Raw genomic sequence first — 25,388 nt, forward strand, 5'->3', positions numbered from 1 at the left:
ACAAGATTCAAAGAGATTTAAAGAGATTCTACAAGATTCAAAGAGATTCAAAGAGGTTCAAAGAGATTCAAAGAGATTCAAAGAGATTCAAAGAGATTCAAAGAGATTCAAAAAGATTCAAAGAGATTCAAAGAGATTCAAAGAGATTCAAAGGGATTCAAAGGGATTCAAAGAGATTCAAAGAGATTCAAAGAGATTCAAATAGATTCAAAGAGATTCAAAGAGATTCAAAGAGATTCAAAGAGATTCAAAGAGATTCAAAGAGATTCAAAGAGATTCAAAGAGATTCAAAGAGATTCAAAGAGATTCAAGCAGATTCAATAAGATTCAATGAGATTCAAAGAGATTCAAAGAGGTTCAAAGAGGTTCAAAGAGATTCAAAGAGATGCAAAGAGATTCAAAAAGATTCTAGAAGATTCAAAGAGATTCAAAGAGATTCAGAGAGATTCAATGAGATTCAAAGAGATTTAAAGAGATTCAAAGAGATTCAACGAGATTCAAAGAGATTCAAAGAGATTCAAAGAGATTCAAAGAGATTCAAAGAGATTCAAAGAGATTCAAAGAGATTCAAAGAGATTCAAAGAGATTCAAAGAGATTCAAAGAGATTCAAAGAGATTCAAAGGGATTCAAAGGGATTCAAAGAGATTCAAAGAGATTCAAAGAGATTCAAAGAGATTCAAAGAGATTCAAAGAGATTCAAAAAGATTCAAAGAGATTCAAAGAGATTCAAAGAGATGCGAAGAGATTCAAAGAGATTCAAAGATATTCAAAGAGATTCAATGAGATTCAAAGAGATTTAAAGAGATTTAAAGAGATTGAAAGATATTAAATGTTTACTTATACTCGGTTTTAAACGTTTGGTCTTTCGCAGCTTCAAAGAAATTCAACTACATTCGCAGAGATTAAAAAAATTCACGAATTTAAAGAGATTCAAAAAGATTCTAAAACATATAAAGCGAGAGTCTCCAAGAGATTCAGAAGATTAAAATGTATACCAAAATAGTCAAATAGATTGAAAGGAATTAAAAGAGATTAGAAACAGCTTGATGGAACTCAGTGAGATTCAAAACAATTCAAAAAGTTTAGTTAATCCACTAGCTCTTAGTTTAATGATGATACCAAAAACTCCATAATTACTGAAAACATCCACTTGTACTTTTAAGCAGTTCATACGGAACTTCTGAGAACTTTAAAGTAAACAACAAGTTTCACGTGGACTTTCGGCAACTTAAAAGTACAGAAGTTCAGAGTTCCGCGTGAAGTCTCTCGCTGCATATAGAAGCCGAGCAATGTACACGGAACGACCGAAATCAGCATTTTCGCGAAAAATTTAGTTGATTTGCTGTTTTTAGTTAGTTATTTTTTGAGACAACTAAAAAATTCTTACTTTTGCTAATTTAGATTTTTTATTCTCATTCCCTTAATAATAATAAAATATTTGTTGAAATGACTATTTTTTTTAGTTGAATTCACAAATTAAACGTGCTGTCATTTCTTAGCTAAGGCACATTTCATTTCCATTCAACTAATTTTTTAGTTGAAACAAAGAAATAAAATGTTGTTTTCAACCAACACAAATGGTTGAAATGCTTCTGCAATCTGCAGCTATATGGCGCCCTGTCACCGAAACGGTAACACCGTAATGACTACTAGCCACTAGATGGCACACTACTGCCGAAAAAATTTCAGACGCGGTTGTCTTTTCCATATTGGCAGGTATAAATACGATGTTGCATTGGAGAAAAAGACATAAACGAAACATAAACATCTTTTTGAATTTTGTTTGTTCTAAATCCCTGTTTCTTCATTCTCACTGAAAACTTTGAGCACTCGGAAAACAAAAACCGAATACAAATAGTACACCGGACGGCGCAGCTCGGAAGGTTTGAAGATACAAAAAAACTTCATCACAATTAGAGTGAAACATTCGAAATTCACTTCACTGTTCCGCGTAAAAACATCATTACGCACAATCGCTTCAAGTGCGCACAAATTCTGAATAAATACACTTTCCACTAAGAGTTTACGTCATGTTTACAAATCGAATCAGAAATTTATGTATGGATATATCGTAACACATGCGAAAAACATCAAAACAACTTGCAAGCAGTTTCAACAAGACTGTCCTTTTTAGCTTTTTAATGGATTGTTTTGCTTTGACACTTCTCATGGGTTTTTGGCTAATATACTTGTTAACTAAACCAACTTCATTTTGTGTTCTTTGTGCTGTCCTTCAGTAATGATGGTGATAGATAAATAGAAACAAATTTTCTGATTTCAATAACAAATTAGTTGCCAATGAGAATTTCGTGTTGGATTGAAATATTACTGGTTTTTGTCCAGAATATTCGCCAACTAAACAAGTTCTCTGAAAATAAGAGTTTTTTCCAGCAAAGTAAATTCTCAATTTTAACTAATTTTATAGTTATTTTGGAAATTTTGTTGTTAAAATCAACTAATTCAAAAACAGTAATACGAATTAGGCACAGAGCTAATTTCGGTCGTTCCGTGTATTCTGTTCGGTTGTGATGCGCGATCTTTCAAGTGAGGACAGCTACTTTAAAAACGAGCTGCTTAGAATTCTGATTTGAACCCTTTATCTGAAGAATTCTACGCAAGTGTCGGAAGCCGGAGAATGTCATCAACTAAAAAGATCTATAAATTGAAATAGTTTTAAAAAATTTTTACGTTCCCTGCATCGTCATTCATCTCGAAAGATCGATGTGAGATCTTAAGAGCTTCTAGGGAATTCACAAGGCGCAAAAAAATCGAACGGATTCAAAGAGGTTCTAGTAATTTAACGATTCAAAAAGATTCAGAAAAGCAAAAAGAGGAGATGCAAAGAAAATTATAACAAATTGAATGAAATTAAAACAGTTGCAATAAAATAAGAAAACGGTTTCAAGAAATTTGAAAAGATGTAATTGTAATAGATTCAATGAAAGTGAAAGAGACACAATGAGATTCAGCCCAACTGAAAAAGTCCCGATTTCAAGAGATTAAAAATGATTACAAAAAGGTTCAAAAAGGTTCAAAAAGATTCAAAAAGACTCAAAAAAATTCAAAGAGATTCAAAAAGATTCAAAAAAAATCAAAGAGATTCAAAAAGATTCAAAAAGATTCAGAAAGATTAAAAAAAAATCAAAAAAGTTCAAAAAGATTTAAAAAGATTCAAAATGATTCAAAGAGATTCAAAAAGATTCAAAAAGATTCAAATAGATTCAAAAAGTTTCAAAAAGATTCAAAATGATTCAAAAAAGATTCAAAAAAATTCAAAAAGATTCAAAAAGATTCAACAAGATTCAACCACATTCTACGAAATGCGATGTGATCTCTTCGGTCCTAAGACAGCAAAATTATGTCGTTTACGCTTGAGCAAACCTAAAACTACCCCAGGGTAGTTTCATCAAACAAACACTTTTCACGAAACTGTGTTGGTTTCGCACTTAGCAACGGGGGTTTGAGAAAACCTGATATAAAAAACGTGCTTAATCCGTTTAGCAGTGAGATGATACCTTATTTTATATATCCGCATTTGTTTATTGCATGAATATTCTTCGGTGTTTCAGTTTTCATGACATTATTCTAATGTCCGTCGTTTTAAGTGGCAATTTGAGATTTTAATCACTCATTACTCTGTAATGTCGAAACTGTAAATCGGATCGATGAATCTAAAAGTGTAACAATCGATTAAACATTTCATGATATGTCGAAGTAATTTCCACTTTAGAGTTTAGGGTAATTTAAGGTACTTCCAGAGCCAGTATTCAGGAACCAGCATAACCCAAACCGATTCGTATGACCATATGACGAATAAATTACAATATTTTTGAGACCAACTTTAAAGCTTTTCGGGATTGTCATGTTCTATATCGCTTTGAATTTTAAAAATTCATCATCCTACAATTCCAGAATCGGAAGTCAGAATTGGATAAAATTGGATTTAGTTTAATTTGAACTTTTGTTTCTGAAATTCGATTTGGCTTTTTTTGAGAAAACAATTGGGCTTTGAGAAACGATTTGATACTGGAACCGGAATTCGAAATTCGGTGTAGCCGAAGTCAGACAAATTCACCTGAGTAGTTGTTTCAAAATGTTTGAAAATCAATGTAGACATCTTTGAGGAATCGTAGTGCGAATTAAATTTTTGGGTGCTTTCCGAAACGATAATTGAATACAACCAAAAATGAAATAAGTTTATTTGGTTATCGGCTATCCAAATCTGCAAACCCGATAAACCTGATTAATTCATGTGAAATAGACATTTTTATACTAATCACCCTGTATCTCCAAAACCGGAAGTTGGATCTGACTCTAAAAAAACAAGATGTTTTATAGAATCTTAAAACTTTTCATTTGAATCTTAATTCTTAGATTTCACTTGAATCTCTGATCGGTTCAGCCATCTGCGAGAAAAATGAGCTACACAGTTTTAATTTCGTTTCACATATCATCCTGTAGCTCCGGAACCACAGGTCGGAACCAAACATAATTCAGGAACCTTGTTTGGGAGCATACGACCTTTTATATGAATCTGGGTTTGTAGAAAACGGTTGAGACATCTCCGAAAAAAAATTGAATGAAATTATTTGTCACACACGCATTTGCTGATCTCGACGAGCTGATTCGACTGGTATATGGCTGTTATGTTCTTCCAGCATTTATTGCTGTAAGTAGTTTAAATCAATATAATTATGGAATTGTTTTCAACTTAACAATTTTGCCATCATCTGTTTTACATATGCCATATTCGAACGATTATGTTGCCAAGAACGAACCGTGCTAAAATCGGTCCGAGGCAAAATATTATGCTGTACACAGTCTTTTGGGTACTTAGAAACACATGTATGTAACAGTATAAAAAACGTGTTTTACGTTGCTCCCAAGCATTTCTTTGCCAGACAGCGCTCAGAACTTCTACTGCTGGAATAGGAGAAAAAGTCGCTTACACAAAAATTTCGATATCTCCGTTAAGAATGATCGGATTTCAACAATCTATGGCTTTTTAGATAGGTATTACCGTGCGGAATCTAAGTCTGAAAATATATTTTGTTTTCAAGGTCAATTGTGACAGATACGGTCAAAAAAACTGAAAATTTCGACATAAAACTTCGTATAACTCAAAAAGTAAACATCCGATCTCAAAACCATTCAATAGCGTTCAGGGTGACGCACAGTGGTTCGAATCAATAAAAACGTGGACATAAATCAGTAGCTGCCAAACCGTTCTTTTAATGCATATAGTTGCTTTGAAGAAATTATTTACAAATATATACCGCGTAATTTGATCATATCATTAATTGTTCATGGCCTACTTTGACAAAAAATTTTACCATAACTTTTTTATCTGAAGAGATAGAATTTTTTTTTCTTCTAAAAAGTTTTAGAACTAGTAAAAATAATTTACTTTGTCAAATATACCAAAAGTCTAGGTCGCACCGTTTCGGATATACAAAGCGTTTTTATGGCAACCCCCTTAAAATCAGTTTTTTATTCATAAATTGTTTCGAGCTATTTTGTTATGCATACTTTGTTTGGAATAATTGTAGAATTTATAAAATCGCATATTTTTGTTGAAGATAGTGCATAGGTTTGTTCTTTCCTGGCAAAGTTATGCAACATTTTACCTTTTTTTACCTAGGATAAAACCTTACACCGAAGCGAAATATGCAACTTTATGCAGCTGATTTTTACAAAATTTGTAGGAAAAGATGTGCCCAATATCATAAAAAAAATCTAAGTGGAACTCGGTGGAACTTTTTTTTTAGGTCTTTTCAAAGATAGTTTTAATTACTGAATTATGGCAACCCCCTTAAAACTAGTTTTCTAATCATAACTTTTTTCGTGTTATTTTTTTATGCATACTTCGTTTGGAATAATAGTAGAAAATATAGAATTTCATAATTTTGTAGAAGCTAATGCATAAGTTTATTCTTTTCTGGAAAATTTATGCATAATTTTACCTTTTTTACCTAGGAAACCTTGTGCCGAAGCGAAATATGCAACTTAATGCAGCAAACTTTAATAATACTTATAGGAGAACATGTACTTTATCCAATTTATTTTCCAATGAGTATATCTTGAGTACTCTTCTTGTGACTCATTTTCACTATGGTCATGCTGAAGCCATGAATGGTTAAGAAACAGAGGGCGCACAGTGGTCCAAAACTGGAAAAAGACGGTCACAAGTCTGTACAGACTTTCACTGATTTTTAAGAGCTAACGTGTCTTCGAAGAAGTTTTACAAAATTCTATAACGCTTCTTTTGAAAGAAGCACCTTAATTTTTGTTAAGGAGGTAGCACCGATTTCGAAAAAAAAAAATTTTTATTTTTGACGAAAAATTTTTTTTTCTATCTCATTTCAAAGAAAATAACATTTCAAGTATTTTTGCTGAAGATATGAATAATGTAAAAAAATATATCTTTTGAGATATTCGCTTTATTTTAAAAACAGTTTTTTTGGATTTACCTACGTAGAATTTATCTTTATTACCTAAGTATCTACTACAAAGTTAGCATTTAAATGAGTAACTTTTCCCAACACTTTCACAACCTAATCAATCAACTAGGTAGTTAATGTTACCTAATAAATCATTACAATATGTCACTTAGTCGCATTGCATTCGATCAATAAGTATCAGTCACGCTATCGTCCGAGTTTTCCGTATCGCTAATTTCTTGTTCTGTTGTAAGTTCTAGCATATAAATTTCTTTCTAGTTTTGATAGGTTAGTAATAAATATTCGAAATCAGTGGGTCAGACGCTACTAGGAGTCTACAAAAAACAACTGTCATCATTTTTTCACGGCTATTTTTCCTCGTGCCCAAGTTTGGATTTTTTTATTTGTTTATTAATTTTTAACTTTTTTCATTCAATAAACTATAAAGGTTGTTTTATGGAATCGCTTATTTGAAACCTAAAAAAAAACCGTACACTCATGCCTTGGACGAATTTTTGTATCTTTGTTATATTTTACAGGCTGTTGAAAAAAGGCTTTGTGTGAAATACCCCATGGATTATTACTATACATGCTATGCACGTATGCAAATATATGAAAGATATTTCTATCCTATTTCCGACTACCAGTCTGGACGCGCGTAAACATGCATAAACAAGTTCATGCTTGCACGCGCAACTTAAGCAAATTGTTGCGATTTTTATTTTGTTACTTTTTGACAATTGACAATTTTAGAATTAATCTAAGTGGAAAAAATCCAAAAAATTATCAAAACTTCAACACATATTTAAAAAATGGAACAATGTTTTCTAGACAGAATATGATAAAGTATTGTTAAAGTACAAACCTTTACGAAGAGATTTCATGTTTAAACGTGTAAATAAATTAAGTTATCGCGAAGCAACACGATTTTTAAGACGAGATGTTGATCGGGCGACGCTCACTGCAAAAGTGAGTTACAGAAATAGCAGACGCGTGACGCCCTCTGTTTCTTAACCATTCATGGTTTCAGCATGACCATAGTGAAAATGAGTCACAAGAAGAGTACTCAAGATATACTCATTGGAAAATAAATTGGATAAGGTACATGTTCTCCTATAAGTATTATTAAAGTTTGCTGCATTAAGTTGCATATTTCGCTTCGGCACAAGGTTTCCTACACGGAACGACCGAAATTAGCTCTGCGCCTAATTCGTATTACTGTTTTTGAATTAGTTGATTTTAACAACAAAATTTTCAAAATAACTATAAAATTAGTTAAAATTGAGAATTTACTTTGCTGAAAAAACTCTTATTTTTAGAGAATGTGTTTAGTTGGCGAATATCCTGGACATAAACCAGCAATATTTCAATCCAACACGAAATTCTCATTGACAACTAATTTTGTTATTAAAATCAGAAAATTTGTTTCTATTTATCTGTCACCATCATTACTGAAGGACAGCACAAAAAAACCAAAACTGAAATGGGTATTATTAACAAGTTTATTAGCCAAAAACTCATGAGAAGTGTCAAAGCAAAACAATCCATTAAAAAGCTAAAAAGGACAATCTTATTGAAACTGCTTGAACATTGTTTTGATGTTTTTCGCATGTGTTCGATATATCTTTATTTAAATTTCTAAACCGATATGTAAAAATGTCGTAAACTGTTAGAGGAAATCGTATTTATTCAGAATTTGTGCGCACTTGAAGCGATTGTGCGTAATAATGTTTTTACGCGGAACAGTGAAGTGAATTTCGAATGTTTCACTCTAATTGTGATGAAGTTTTTTTGTATCTTCAAACCTTCCGAGCTGCGCCGTCCGGTGTACTATTTGTATTCGGTTTTTGTTTTCCGAGTGCTCAAAGTTTTCAGTGAGAATGAAGAAAACAGTGATTTAGAAGAAAAAAAAATTCAAAAAGATGTTTACGTTTCGTTTATGTCTTTTTCTCCAACACAACATCGTATTTAGACCTGCCAATATAGAAAAGACAACCGCGTCTGAATTTTTTTCGGCAGTAGTGTGCCATCTAGTGGCTAGTAGTCATTAAGGTGTTACCGTTTCGATGACAGGGCGCCATATAGCTGCAGATTGCAGAAGCCAATTCAACCATTCATATTGGTTGAAAACAACATTATATTTCTTTAATTCAACTAAAAAATTAGTTGACTGGATACGAAGTGTGCCTTAGCTAAGAAATGACAGTACGATTAATTTGTGAATTCAACTAAAAAAAATAGTCATTTCAACAAATATTTTATTATTATTAAGTGAATGAGAATAAAAAATCTAAATCAGCAAAAGTAAGATTTTTTTAGTTCTCTCAAAAAATAACTAACTAAAATCAGCTAATCAACTAAATTTTTCGCGAAAATGCTGATTTCGGTCGTTCCGTGTAGGTAAAAAAGGTAAAATTATGCATAAATTTTCCAGAAAAGAATAAACTTATGCATTAACTTCTACAAAATTATGAAATTCTATATTTTCTACTATTATTCCAAACGAAGTATGCATAAAAAAATAACACGAAAAAAGTTATGATTAGAAAACTAGTTTTAAGGGGGTTGCCATAATTCAGTAATTAAAACTAACTTTGAAAAGACCTAAGAAAAAAGTTCCACCGAGTTCCACTTAGATTTTTTTTATGATATTGGGCACATCTTTTCCTACAAATTTTGTAAAAATCAGCTGCATAAAGTTGCATATTTCGCTTCGGTGCAAGGTTTTATCCTAGGTAAAAAAAAGGTAAAATGTTGCATAACTTTGCCAGGAAAGAACAAACCTATGCACTATCTTCAACAAAAATATGCGATTTTATAAATTCTACAATTATTCCAAACAAAGTATGCATAACAAAATAGCTCGAAACAATTTATGAATAAAAAACTGATTTTAAGGGGGTTGCCATAAAAACGCTTTGTATATCCGAAACGGTGCGACCTAGACTTTTGGTATATTTGACAAAGTAAATTATTTTTACTAGTTCTAAAACTTTGTAGAAGAAAAAAAATTTCTATCTCTTCAGATAAAAAAGTTATGGTAAAATTTTTTGTCAAAGTAGGCCATGAACAATTAATGATATGATCAAATTACGCGGTATATACTTGTAAATAATTTCTTCAAAGCAACTATATGCATTAAAAGAACGGTTTGGCAGCTACTGATTTATGTCTACGTTTTTATTGATTCGAACCACTGTGTGACGGGGAGACCTTTCATTTGCGACTAGTTTGATCAAAATCGGTCTAGCCATCTCTGAGATCTCGACTTCTTAGTTGACAACACACATACAGACACACACGGACATTTGCTCAGTTCCTCGAGCTGAATCGATTGGTATATAACATTCGGCCCTTTTTTTATATTTATATAAAAAGGTAAAACAGGTTTGAAACTGACTCGATTTTTAGTTCAACAACGTTGAAACTAGGTTCGAAACTAGCTTCAAACAAACGGTTTGACAGCAGTTAGGGCGGAAACTGGGTTAGGTTTGGTATCAAGCGAAAACGACATTAGTATCACTAATGATCAATATTTGTATTCGAGTGCCTAAAACCTGAGTGACGACATCCCATTCGTAACGTTGGCAACAAATCACAACATTTGATTTGTATTCAACAGGTCGATCGCTCGTTTTAGACACTCTAATTTCTGTGTCAACGACGCGTAAATTAAAAGCGAACTTTAATTGCTTGCATCTGAGAGATTGATGGTTGTATTCAGACTGCTAAGAAAAAAAGTGAAACTGACAATACTTTTCATCAGTAAATTTTCTCATGTATTCACTGTTAACAAATTCTGGTTATTCAAAACATGTTCTGCCATCGTTCATCGACATTCAAATTCCAGTAGCTCATCAGCCGTCGTAATTATGCAAACAATAAATCGCTGATAAGTGTCATAAAACTGATTGGCATCACACACCCGACACGGAAGTCAAACCACAAATCACAAGTGTAAACAAACAAAAATTTCAAATTCCTCCAAAGTGCTAAAAATAACCGATGCGTAGTCCTTAATCATAATTTTAGCTCGTAGGAAATTAGCTTGGTCATCAAGAGTATGAAGCAACTGGCAGCAAGTCAAAGACCCACAGATTTTCCATACTGATGGCGTCGTCTTGCAAACGATGGTGAAAATACACTGTTTCTCATCCTTCCGCGAACCAAAATAACAACACCGAATGCAGTGTATGTATTTACGTGTTTTCCCATTACCTCATGACGTTTTCCGCATCGTTGAAAATCTCTAGCGCCACGATGATTCAACTGTGGCTTGACGGTTATTCGATTTTCTGCGGAATAAATTTTCCTCGAACTCTAAAACCGTTTTACGCCGTTCTTTCTATTGACCATTAGTTCATGTCGAAAAAAATAACCGGAATGAAATTAAAATGCTGTAGCACTTTGTTTCTGACACTAATAATTATGAATCTCATGAATAATAATATTTTCTAAACCTTGGCGCAACTTCGGGGAGTCCATTGGCCTCTATTTTTGCGTACATGTATCGCCCTCCAATCAACCATCTGGCAGCGTCAAATTCGAAGCCGTTCGAAGCGCTGTTCCCTTTCATTCTTTTGCGAAAATCATATTTTACTCGATTTCTCAGCTTCTAAACATTTCACACGTGCTTCTTGTTTTGGTTTATTTTTTACTTTCTTCATTCCGCTCATGCTGCTACGTACACAAACCCACTCGACGTATCGTTAGGTATATGTGTGTATGTATGATGGTGATTATACCGGCCGGCTTCGTTGCGTTTGTTTTGATGCTACGAAATAGACACGGAAGGTAGCGGGAAGAGCTATTTTTAATGTTCGTCTTCATTCTCATCATCCTCGTGAAGCTGCTGCGGTGGCAAATTTCAGATGACGTGGCAACTTGGGAACCAACGAACACGCATCTCGGTCCTGTGGCGCAATGGATAACGCGTCTGACTACGGATCAGAAGATTCCAGGTTCGACTCCTGGCAGGATCGCGTTGAGAGATTATTTTTTGTGAAAATGGGCTTTTTTTGAAACTATGGAATGTATATTAAGCTAAGATCATATTTCAAAACCCAATAAAGTTGATGGTGTTGGCAAAACGATTGCTTTTATTTGGCTCATGCGTATGACTTCGAAAATAATTATATTTGAACCATATCATTGATGTAAAATTACTCCAATCGGAAATGAAATTTGAAATAAAATCTTTCTGTAAATTTTACAATACTATATGATGCATGATTAGTTAGTGATAACTTGATAGATTAAATGATATGATTCTACTGTGATGTGAAGTGAAGCCATCATCAGTTCAAGGACTTGCCAGTGGATGCGGGTAGACTTACAGTAGCCCCGATATGACTCATCCATTCACCTTCTTACTATAGCTGTTACCGAAAAGCGAACAAAAAGGGTTGGGCGGATATGTAAGTAGAGTCACTTACTCGTATTCCGCGGGAATAAAAGATGCTCTTCTAACCATAATATCCAGTGCATGGATGAAGCATATCGCTATACAGGGTCTAGTATAACGCGGTACACCCGGGGCGTGAAAAGCGAATCCGCGATAAACGGGACCCAGAGCATATGGGATTTCGACTGGTTGGGGCTGTGAACGATTATCTCGCTTCGGTCGACAGATAGAGCTATGCAATCTTCGGCAAACTTGTTGTAGATACTTAGACCAACAATTTAGTGTAGTTTGACCGACAATTTGTTAAGAACTGCTCCGCCAGGGGCGCTTTGAAAAGAGCATGAAATAATTCATATGTTCACAATTGAAAAACAGTTTGAACATGAAATATCGCGAATATTTATTTTCGGTGGTGTCGGTGTTTTCGGAAAGAATATTCCGGAGGTCAAAACAGATCAAATTGTGTAAACAGTAATTGATATTTCTCGCATGGCTGACTCTAGTGTGCAATTCAGCGTTCGAAATTCCTGCAACTCAAAATCATGTTGACTTATTAAAATGGTTTCTTCGAGAAGGTGTATTAAGGTTCCAATACCTATTGCATGATTGATGAAACAGTTCTTATTGTATCTACAATGTGATCTTCTGTAACTGAATACCATACTCGTTTATGAGAGCGATCTTATCGATCAGTTTTTGAATAAGTTGATGGAGGAGAGACAGATTTTAAACTGTTTTTCTTGAAGGCGTTAGTAAGTTACTAAAGTATTAAGATGAATAAGCTATCGACATCTGAAATCTGAGGAACTTGATAGAGTGAAAACTCGAATTTCATGCTTAATGTTTTTATTATTTATACAATTATATATAATGTTAAGTACATAAAATGTGACATATATTGCTCATATAGTTTCATTTTATTTTTTATTTGAATTAAATCTTTTTTATTGAACAGGGAACAGCCCAAATGGAGCGAAAATTTTATAGTCACGCTCTTCATCAGGCAGTAAATCTCTAAATTCAGTTTTTGTAACAAGGGCGGTTAACCAATTCGAGGTTATTACAAGTGGGGATAACCAATTCGAGGCATTATCCAACAATAAGAGAGCCTTGAATCCGATGTTGCGATTTAAGCAAAATTGTTCTAACTCGGGAATGAAACAGTTTTGCACCCAATCTTGGAAAATTTCTCGAGTCATCCAGCCTTTTTTATTGCTCCGGTAGTGTACTGGGAGATTCGAAGGCTGCAATTTTTTTAAAGCACGTGGATTAGCTACACTCCAAATACCAAACCTGAAAAAAAGTTAGTAACATCGAGCTGTCATTACGCTGTTTTTCAACGAATCTCAATAAATTTTTGCACCCTCGAATTTTGTGAAGTTCCTGAAATGATTAAAAACTTTGTAGCAGACGATTGGTAAAGAAAAACCTATGAAAATTTGATTTTTCCCGTTCCAGGTTTTTTTTTCACGCGCAAAAAATGCCCTATCTGTATGATTTCAAGCTCGCTTCACGTCTTTAACACAACCAAATGAAACGAAAGAAAGAATCTATGATCGTTCTCTCTGTTGCACTGTAGTTGTTTTTATATTCTAGCTTTCAACGCGACTCAACTAGTATATAGTAGTATGTATGCGAGAAAGTAATTCTGCAGAAACACACTAACACAATTGCGATAGCGTCGCGTAGGATGTATGCTTAGTAGATTTGTTAGAGAATCGCATGACACAAAATCATGCACATGAGTTCGCATCATTATGCGAATCCTCTGAAATAACAGCTATTTTAGCAAACCGAAAAATTCAGAAAACTATATAGAAACCGAAACTTGATAAATCCCATAAAAGTAATCATATTTCTTATCAAGTTTGTCCGCGACCAGACAGCCAGTGCAGTAAAACTTCATTCAATTCAATTGAAACTGAATGTGGAACATATTGACGATCTCTCCACTGCAGTAAACTTCACTCTCTGACACACACAATGTTTGCTGACGGCCCGAACGAGCAGCATTCAATTCATCACTCGTTTCTCTTCAATCGAGGCTCAGTTTAATTACCGTCAGTTGATCTCTCTAAGTAACAAAATATCTCTTTCAATAGTCTGAGAGCGGCATTCAAATGAGGTTCATGTAAACATTCGAAAATAGCATTCTAATAGCATGATCGCAATAGCGCAACCTTTTTTCGAATACTGAACTACTGTTCATATTATCGAATACTTTTTGATATCCCAAGCAATGTTGAGGAATATTATCTCTTAAATGCTCTTAAATTATCACACACAAGCTTTTATCAATCTTCTAACCAGTTTGTAAACCCTCGAAAAAACGATCTTAATAAATCAAAATGAATCAAGATTACAGGAATTTCCAACCCAGAATTGCACACCTAATTGCACCAAGTGAGAAAAATTCTTACAACTGTTCACACTGTTTAATCTGTTTTTACCTCCTCTACTTTCTTTCCGAAAACACCGCCAATCTATATCATCAGATTTTAGAGATATCACATAATAAATTTTATATTGTAAGATTATGATCACACTAGAGCCATTCTGTGGGTAAGTTCTCAACTAACCTAGTTTTCATAATGTAAACTATAACATTCCTAACAACTTTCCAAGAAACAAAACCGCTCTATATCTTTTAGTTTTTTTTATAAGAACATAGTTTTGATAATTGATATTTGTATTCAAGCACACTAGCTACATCTGATGGAGTAAGTCCGAGTTAATACTTTTGCTGTTTGCTAAACTTTGAATTCCCGCATTCTTCAAAATACTATAATTTACGAGTTACTTGAAGCTCAAAAGCGCTCCTAGCGGAGTAGTTCTCAACTAATTGTCTGTCAAACTATACTAAATTGTTGGTCTAAGTATCTACAACAAGTTTGTCGAAGATTGTGAGACTCTATCTGTCGACCGAAGCGAGATAACCGTTCACAGCCCCAATCAATTGAAATCCCATATGCTGTGGGTCCCGTTTATCGCGGTTATCCGGCAATAACGAATCCGGCAACAACGAATACCGGCAGAACCGAATCTGCGTTGTACGAGATCCCACTGTACATGCTTGAACCCACCTGATGGTTTGTTTGAGAAGGGCGTGTCAGACTCATTTCAAACCTTCAGAAAGAAACAAGTTTCCTTCAAGTGACTTGGGCTGGCTATCCACAATCCCTCGTCCAGTCATCAATTCGTCCGATGCCCTGATGCTCCCTCCCCTTTACGCCCTCGTGCAAAATGTTTTATATTGATAAATACAATGAAAAATAGTGTAATGAAATTAATATAACATAAAATGATATAATAGATTACAAAATAATATAATATAACATAATATAATAAAATATATTTTAATTTAATATAATATAATACAATGTCGTACAATATAATATAACATATTATAAAACAATATATAAAATAACAGTTAATGTAGGGTGCCAGTTATGCTCTTCTATCTTCGCAATACTGCAGGAAGTAGAATATTTCTCTTCTAATAACAATAAATATAATAATGAAAATAATAATAAAATAATAACAATATAATATAGTACAATGAATTATATAATAAATAATAGAATGAATAAAATGATATGTTGCGATATGCTATGGTATATTACTTCAATTTATATGTCATTTCTCATCCTCTCATTCTGCCATCAACGCATTCCATCGACCAATTGTCACCACAGACACACGTGTATGAAACATGAAACAGGAACCAGTGAGGACCAAGCTCACCTTGTGACAACCTTGATATTTAGTTAAAAGTTACTTTAAAAATGATAACTTATAAAGAAAACAAATTTGTTGTTTGCGCAGAGGTACGTAATACTACTCATAATAAACCCGATAATATAATATAATATAATATAATATAATATAATATAATATAATATAATATAATATAATATAATATAATATAATATAATACAATATAATATGAAATAATGCAATGCAGTATAATGCCATACAACATAGTATATAATAACATAAAATAGTGTAAGACGATAATATATGAAATAATATGCTATGATACAATATAACAGTTAATGTCGCAGTGTAAGTTACGTTCTTCTAATAATAATAAAAATAATAATAATAATACATGATGTAATAAACAACAGAATTATATGTTGTAATATACTATGATATACACTGCACTTTAGGATGGGCTTCAACCCTTTCGCACCCTCTCATTCTGCTACTAAGGCAGAAGGCGATAGCACCCAGTCGACGCCGTTCTATTGACCAAATGTTATCATAGACGCTCGGGGAGGCATGAGATAGAGACTTGTGAGGACTTAGTTATTTCACCATTTGACGACCATTAAATGATATGATTCTACTGATCTAATATTCAGTATGGTAACCTACTTATTTTGTAAGGATAAAGAGACTAAATCATTCCGTAATTATCCGACACGGAATGACCGAAATTAGCTCTGCGCCTAATTCGTATTACTGTTTTTGAACTAGTTAATTTTCCAAAATAACTAATAAATAACAAAATTTCCAAAATAACTATGAAATTAGTTAAAATTGAGAATTTACTTTGCTGAAGAAAAACTTAATTTTAGAGAGTGTGTTGACCAACTAATATCCTGGACACAAACCAGCAATATTTCAATCAATTTCATTTCAAATTTATCGTCTCATATTTTTGGGGCAAAACGATCCGAATTGTGTGAGGCAAAATGCTTAAGAATTCGCTTACAAAGATTATCCATAAGTTATCAATTGAATGAATAATAGTGAACAATCTTCCACCTGACAAATATTTCGTCAACGAAAACTCTAAAGCTTTCTTTAAATAAGAAGAAGAAACTTTATGAGAGTGCATATTGCCCCGTGGTTGTCATGAGCTTTTATCCAATGATGGATGTTTACCGGTTGTTTAAGATCATCCTGCCTCTATGTTCAGATAATCGTCACTTCGCGTAAATTAAAATGTATATTTTTCATGTTTTCCACGATCGGGCGTAATGCCCCGCATATATTTCAATAGAAAATTTTTAAGGGTTTTAGAAAATAAGATATTTAATGTATTGCCTTTCTCATATAGAAAGGTTATGCAATCACTTGAAAAACCGACTAGTGAAAATTGGCCCGGAGGGCCAAGTGTCATATACCATCCGACTCAGTTCATCGAACTGAGCAATGTCTGTGTGTGTGTGTGTGTGTGTGTGTGTGTGTGTATGTGTCAAATAATCTCACTAGGTTTTCTCGGAGATGGCTGAACCGATTTTGACAAACTTACATTCAAATGAAAGGTCTCGTGGTCCCATACGGAATTCCTGAATTTTATCCGGATCCAACTTCCGGTTCCGGAGTTATAGGGTAAAGTGTGTTACATATTGTACACCGTCACTTAAACCGGCGAAACAAAAAACGTAAAAAAATTTCTAAACTGGTCTCAAAACTACACAAATCGATAGTTATTATCAGTAGGCAACTAAACAAACTGATTCCGGCTATCCTGGTTCCCGGTATCCGGTTCCGGAAGTACCGGAAATAGTGGTTATATATACCAAAATGGATCTCACTCACTTTTCTCAGCGATGGTTTGACCGATTTCCACAAACTTGAATGAAAGGTCTTGTGGTCCCATACGAAATTCCTGAATTTCATCCGGATCCGACTTTCGGTTCCTTAATTATAGGGTAAAATGTGTTCAATATTGTACACCGTCACCTAAAATATTTTCGGATGCAACAAACATTCAAATTGTAATCTAGAGTGCGTACTAGAAGAGTTTGTACGTCATTTTAGTTGGTGGCCGTACGAACCGACTTTGATTATACCGGTTCTCGGGTTCCGGTGTCGGAAGTGCATATAATAGTGAACCCATTTCGTTTTCTTAAGGATGACTTACTGAATCAAAGCACTGTTTTATTCTGTATGAGAAATTCTGAATAGAATGTCACAATATTATATACATGAGAAAGGCATCATTACACCACTAGGTGGATTAAAATAGGTTTTTTTCAATGCTTTCAGCGAGTATTTGTACGTAATTTTGAGAAATAATGATTACGGATGCTAGTCATGCATGAAACTCTTCCGTGTTATTCTCTATAATTCAGATATAGCTACATTTCCTCAGAGGGTGCGTTTTACCCCTAATCGCCCAGAGTTTTTCTATTGCGCAAAGTTCTGGTGAGTTTGACGGATTGGCCTCGGTCGGTACAAAAATATCCATATCGCTGGCTTCGTCCATAATGCCAGATCCGGTCCAAACAGAATATCAGGCGTATGGTTCGAGCCCCGACCTGGAAGGATTCTTAGTGTCAGTAGGATCGTAATACTAGTCATGCACTAGTTCTGTACGCATAATGAATTGGCTGCGAAGGCTGTTTAAACAGAAAGGTCAAATTTGACAAAAGCAATATCATGCCAAGACTTTTTTATGAATAATATATAGCACTGGGCCCTCCGGGTCTCGGTTCAAAGTTCGGGTTTCACAGTAATTGCATATTCTTTCTATATAAGAAAGGCCAAAACGCAGATTCTGTGTCTAAGTTGTTGAGTGGTGAAGTTGATAGCTCTGAGCCTTCGATTTTATCGCACTACTTTCGGATGTTAAGAAGCAATATTCTACTAGAAATGCACTGACGAGACGACGAAAAAAAAACATAGAAATGTTAAAATAAGTCAAGTGCACTTTTTCCAAACCGGTTATCCACGAGGTACCAAAAACTACGACAGGAAAATAGCGGTTAAATTTATAACATATGCATAAATGAGTGAGACGAATGTTTTCGGTTACCCGTTATCTACTACTACATATGTTTTATTTTATTCACCAAGTGTCACTAAGAAAGCGGCTACGTGTAGTTACGTGCAGTTGAATAATTTACTTGCACAAACAATTTCTTTTTCAGGCCGGGTATTGCAACTAGTTCTGTATGTGCCTTCATCACATTCATCGAACACAAAATATTATTTTCTGTGCTATAATGTGAGTATAACCGAGAACCGCAGTTTTTTTTTCTTCTAATTTTAAGTGTGAGCTGACTACAACACATTCATTGAATTCTGGGCTTTATGATGCCTATTAGAAACAATACGTATTTCGTTGGAATTCTTGAGGTGCACTTGCGATTTTTACTGTTTGAAACTTAACAAAAACGTCAACAAATTGTAGGACATATTCAGGAGATCGACGTATTTTTCCATTGACATGATGAAGAATCCTCCACAACTGAAACCGAGTCCTCGTTGACAACGCGCTATAATTAAAAGGTACGATTGAACAGTTCCCCGATATTCCTTGATATGATTTGGTGAGAACTGGAGTTTGGTTGGCCACGGCAAACCATAAACGATGTCTCCAATTTTGTTGGTCTGCAAAAAAAAAAACAAATATATAAAAAGATACATACCAATTTACTTGGATTTACCATGCTTTCAAGATTTTCGATGCACTTGCAAATTTGCCACCACTGAGCGAGAATAATTGCTGCTACAAACATGCATGCCAGAGAAAATTCGGAATTTTTATCGTAAAAGCCAATCAGAACTATCAATGCTATCAAGCCGTACGAGGAATAATACTGAAGTAGAAACGTCGGTCCCGTCAATTTCTGCAGCTGCTCGACACAATCGAAAAACTCTTGCTGCTTCTGCACGGCCAGTGCAAGCTGAGTTGTCAAATATTTCGCGAACAATCGATCGTTAACGGAACCGGAGGGCTGTTGACTGAGTAAATCGTTGACATTTCGTTCCAGATCCTCGAATATGTCAACCAAAATGTCCAACTCGGTTTCCAAACCCACGAGTTTCGTGATGATACTAACGGGAAAATACATCGTCAGAGTTCCGATAATCGCCATACCCACAAATTGGATACTTTTCGTTAAAACAGAAACCATCCAAAAACGTTCACCTAGATCCAGATTCACTAAGTATTGCGAATTCAGCCACGTTCCGCTGATGAAAAAAATGGACTGAACGACTACGGTCATGAAAACGTGAAACATTGCGTATTTCACGTTGAACCGAAATGACCGGGTTCGTTTCTGTAAGGCTCGTGAGTCTTTTGGTAGATTCTGTCTAGCGTTGACATAAGCGCGAACTCGATCCTGTTCCTTTTGGGCCCATCGGTACAGGGCAACTTGCACCAGATTCTTTCCATAGACCAACCACATAGCGAACGATCCTCCGGAGTAGTGCAAATTTCGCCATTCGAGCGAAGTAGCCACGCAAAGTTTTACGGTCTGAGCTACGAACATCAGAACCAGGCAGCTTACGTAAGCGGCCCAACCGAAACGTTGACCACGGGTCCAGGATTCTTTGTTGTAACCTGTGTTGAACGGAATGTCATCGCAAATTTCTGAAATATTTCCACGTATAAATACCGATAAAGATATCCAAAGGTTTCAGATAGTAAAAATAATCGACGTCCTTCTCCAGTCTGAAGAAATTGAAATGCAACATCTTGGATATAACTTCCCGAAACGTCACCATTGCGATAAGTTTCAACTCCAACGAACAACTGAAAGACAATCTACACTCCATCGAGGACATTCGATTCGATTCTAATTGGTCGGGAAAATCTGTTGGTGGAAACAGATGGCCAGAATTGTATTCGCTGTATTTTGATTCACGATTTCGCAACTATCCAAGAAAAGTAGTTGCTTTGATCATTTCGGATGTGTCTTCGATTGAAGCCACTATGAAATAGGAAAGCGCTTTTTGTGATGTTTTATTCATAGAATTTTGACAGCACTGCAGTGTTTAGATTCACTGCAATGGTGCGCCAACAATGCGATGACAATCCTCTCCATGTGCGTAAAACGGAAACGGTGTACGTTCGGGACCTTTGGATCCTTTGTGTTTGCGTCACCATTCTGGTACAGATAACTACTCCAACGGATAACTAAGTAACAATCCACACTATATCCAGGTCATGTACGACAGTGTAATTGGTCGGGAAAATCTGAATGACAGAAACACATGGCAAAAGTTGCATTTTCGCTTTGTTATTTCGCCACTTTTCAAGAATACTCATGTTATAGTTTGCACTACAAATATTCTTCTATTGCGGCAATTGTAAATCCCTAAGAGTTGTGCGGTGCACAATGTGGCTGACTAAAAGTAAATTGCCACCCTTCGGTACGCCGCTAGCACGCATCTGGTGTTTTTAATTACTATTTATTGAAATATGAGTTAAAATTGAATTATTAAGATGTTAATTGGGTGTTCAGCCAAAGTCCTGGCATTACATTCCTTTTGTGAAAATTGGCCTTTCTGTTTCAACAGACTTCGCAGCCGATTCTTAGTGTACAGAATCATTGCAGGGCTAGTACTATGGATCCTACTGACACTAAGAATCCTTCCAGGTCGGGGCTCGAACATACGACAACTGGGTGTTCAGCCACAAGTGGTGACTTTTCAGCCCTATTATATATATATGATTTGGTTGATACAATGAGGACATCATTTGCTTTCGCAATTCTGAGATTTTTGTGTAGGGAAAATTCTAAACCTACTTGTATTGTGTAATGGGGAAAAGGAACTTATATACTAACTTACTAACTAATACAGAGAGCGAATCGATTCAATTGAAGATTGCATCGATTTTTGTCGGAATTTGCTTATAATATTATGTGACATTACATCTAATGGTTCTATATTTGTGAGTCTGTGTAACTCGTTTGTATTTACTAAACCCGGGGAGGACGCTTCAAAATCATTTTCAGAATTTTATTCTGAATCCTTTGAAGCGTTTTCTTCCTGGTGGAACAACAACTTGACCAAACTGGTACTGCATAAAGCATGGCTGGTCTGAAAATTTGTTTATAAATTAACAATTTGTTTTTTAGACAGAGCTTAGAATTTTTGTTTATGAGACGATATAAACCTTTAATTTGGATGAAAGTGAGTTTTTTGTCATACGTTAAACCTAAGTACTTAGCTTGATCAGACCATGTCAATTCCAAGCCATTCAATTTGAGAATGTGATTATTGTTTGGTTTAAGAAAAGAAGCTCTTGGCTTATGAGGAAAGATAATTAATTGCGTTTTTGCTGCATTTGGTTTAATTTTCCATTTTGACAGATAATCACTGAAAATATTTAAACTTCTTTATAGGCGACTGCAGATCACTCTTAGATTTCTACCTGTGGCTAACAGACTTGTGTCATCACAGAATAGCGATTTCTGACAACCAACGGGTAGATTTGGAAGATCAGATGTGAAAATGGTATACAAGATTGGAGCTACGCTCGAACCCTGCGGAACACCGGCTCGTACGGGTAGCAAATTCAGATTAACAATTCTGATAGCTAACCTGAAGAGTACGATAGATTAAATAATTTTGAATCATTTTGATCAAATAAATAGGAAACTGGAAATCAGACATTTTTGCTATTAAACCTTTGTGCAAACACTGTCGAATGCTTTTTCTATGTCTAGAAGAGCAACTCCAGTGGATAACCCAGAAGATTTCTTTGCTTTTATCATGTTCGTTACTCTGACAAGTTGATGAGTAGTTGAATGTTCTTGAGGAAATCCAAACTATTCTGGTAAAAAAAATGAATTCTCATTTGTATGAGACATCATTCTCAACAAGATAATTTTTTCAAAAAGTTTACTGATAGAAGAAAGTAAGCTAATTGGTCGATAACTTGATGTTTCTTCTGGGGTTTTATCAGGTTTGAGGATAAAGCTTGCTTCATTTAGAATTGGAACAAACTTTTGTTCATATTGTGGCGCTCCTGGTGGACGGATTTGGAAGTTCTTAGCGCCCACGTGTCAGGAATTTTGTCAGCTTCACGTATGATTTTGCACATTCCGCAAATCGACTATACTTTGTAAACAATCAACATGGAATCCGAAAGAAGGGAAAAAATTGTGCACAGTTATTTGGAAAATCCATTGTGGTCTGCATCTAGGCTAGCTAAACAGCTGAAATTGCCCAGAAATACCGTATGGCGCGTTATGAAACCAATCGTCGGAGTGGAGCTGTCGACCGGAATTTGCGTGGTAAGATTTTGAAGACGATTAAGAGGAATCCTAATCTGTCGGACCGTGATTTGACCAGAAAATTCGGTGCTGCCCATAGTACCGTGAGGAGAACTCGACTTCGGGTAGGAATCAAGTCGTATCGAGCTAGCAAACATCCAAATCAGACCATAAAACAGAATAGTGTGCTCAAAATTCGTGCTCGGAAACTATATGACCAGGTGCTGACCAAGTTCGACGGGTGTCTTCTGATGGACGATGAAACCTTTGTCAAGGCTGACTTCGGACAAATCCCAGGTCAAAAATTTTACTTGGCAACGGCTCGGAAGTTGTTCCAGCCAAATTTAAGTTTGTTTTTTTCTGACAAATTTGCAAGAAAACTTATGATTTGGCAGGGCATTTGCAGCTGTGGCAAAAAAACGAGAGTTTTTGTTACAAATAAGACAATGACATCGGAACTATACTAAAAAGAGTGTCTCCAAAAACGAATTTTGCCTTTCATTGGATCCCACGACCATCCCGTAATGTTTTGGCCAGATTTGGCAAGCTGTCATTACAGCAGAGTCGTTCAAGAATGGTATGCAGAGAAAGGGGTCCAGTTTTTTCCGAAAAACCTCCACCCACCCAACTGCCCCCAGTTCCGTCCTATTGAGAAATACTGGGCAATCATGAAGAGGAAACTCAAGGCAAAGAGGAAGGTTGTCAAAGACATCAATCAGATGACGAACTGGAAGAATAAGATAGCTAAAACGATGGACGAAGAAGGTGTGCGCCTTCTAATGAGCCGTGTTAAAGGAAAAAATCGAGAATTCCTTCGAAACCGTGACGATTAATTTTATCCGTATTTTTTCTTAAAAGTATGAAGAAAACCCTACATTCGTATTAAAAAAAAGATCTTGAATTCAATAATAAATAACTGAAATACAGGCTATTGTATTTGTTCCAATTCTATCTGACACAATCTTTTTGGGAAGTAAGCTAATAAAAAACACTCTTTGAAAATTTTAACCAAGAGTCACAAGGTAACGCCGGGAATATTTTTAATAAGAATATTAAAAATTCCATCATTACCAGGAGCCGTCATGTTTTTAAGTTTCCTAATAATTGATTTAATTTCATTCAAATTAAAATTGTGGACACTCTCGAACTGCTGAGCAAGTTTTTGAGATTTTTCGCCATTGGTAAGAAGTATTTGATTTCCTTCCTTGAGAGCAGGAATTGGTTTCTGAGGTTCCTTAAGAACCTTAGAAAGTTACCAGAAAGGTTAAGAACATGGTTTGGGAGCTGAAAGATTTTTAGCTTCGATAATGTAATGATTCAAATTATCAATTGCTGTGTCGATGTCCGCACAATTTTCTAAAATAGTTTCATGATCCACATGATTTTCAATGTGATATCTGTAATCCAACCAATTTGCTCTATGATAGTTGAATATAGAACTAATTGGATTAGTCACAGCTTCGTTTGAAAGTCTGAATGTTACAGGAAGATGATCTGAGTTAAAGTCAGCATGTGTAATCGGTTCACTACAAATCTAACTTTGATCTGTTAGAAACAGATCAATTGTAGAGGGGGTTTTCACGGAAGAGAAACAAGTCGGATTACTGGGATGAAGAACTGTGAAGTAACCAGCTGAGAGTTGATTATGATGTATTTTACCATTACTGTTATTTTGCCTACAATTCCACTGGACATGCTTTGCATTTAAGTCCCCTATTACGATAAATTTCGGTCGATATCTTGTGAGTTTTTGCAAATCGCCTTTAAAGAAATCTAATCGTTCGCCGGTGCATTGAAATGGCAAATATGCTCCAGCGATGAAATAAATTCCATGAATGGTTTCAACTTCGATTCCCAAGCTTTCAATAACTTTAGTATTGAAAGAAGGTAAAATTCGATGTTTAATTTGCCGTTGGACAAAAATGGCAACTCCACCACCCATTCCAGTAAACCTGTCAAATCGATGAACCACATAATGTGGATTACTTTTCAATTTGACATTTGGTTTAAGAAAAGTTTCTGTCACAATGGCAATATGAATTTTGTGAACTTTGAGAAAATTATAAAATTTATCTTCACTCGATTTTAAAGATCGAGCATTCCAATTTAAAATATTCAAATAATTATTTAACATCACTGTTAAATTTTAAATTCATTATAATATTATTTGCAAATTGCCATGAATTCGACTTCATTCGGATGATCATTTGAAAAAGTTGATCTTGTAGGTAGATCATTTTAGTTTCAGTTATATCGCCTAAATCAACTTTATTCAAAGAAGTAAATGGCATTGAAGGAATATTTGTAGGTAGACTGCCATTAGAAGAAGATGATATGGCCGATCTACCTATTAATAAATTGTTTTCGTTAGAAGATGAGCTGCAAGGCGGTCCTGTGTTTTGATTATTTACATTAGAAAAATTAAGTGGTAGATTTCTACCTGTTATACTAGCATAACTAACATTAGAAGAAGATGAGGTCGATCTACCTGTCAATAAATTTTTTTCGTTAGAAGACGAATTGGCAAGCGTACCTGTTTTTTGTTTTAAATTCGAAGAAATAAGTTCCTTAGA

The 25,388-nt window shown here is 34.9% G+C and overlaps 1 protein-coding gene and 1 non-coding gene across 2 annotated transcripts in view; one reads left to right on the forward strand and one right to left on the reverse strand.

Annotated features, from left to right (window-relative positions):
* The window catches only part of LOC131439494 (matrix metalloproteinase-2-like), a 264,482-nt gene that overhangs the window by 86,936 nt on the left and 152,158 nt on the right, over positions 1-25,388 (reverse strand). The window lies entirely within an intron of this gene.
* On the forward strand, positions 11,351-11,423 carry Trnar-acg (transfer RNA arginine (anticodon ACG)). Its single transcript has one exon. It is a non-coding gene; the product is annotated as a tRNA-Arg (tRNA).

The sequence above is a fragment of the Malaya genurostris genome, chromosome 3 (assembly GCF_030247185.1).
Source record: "Malaya genurostris strain Urasoe2022 chromosome 3, Malgen_1.1, whole genome shotgun sequence".
Lineage (NCBI taxonomy): Eukaryota > Metazoa > Arthropoda > Insecta > Diptera > Culicidae > Malaya > Malaya genurostris.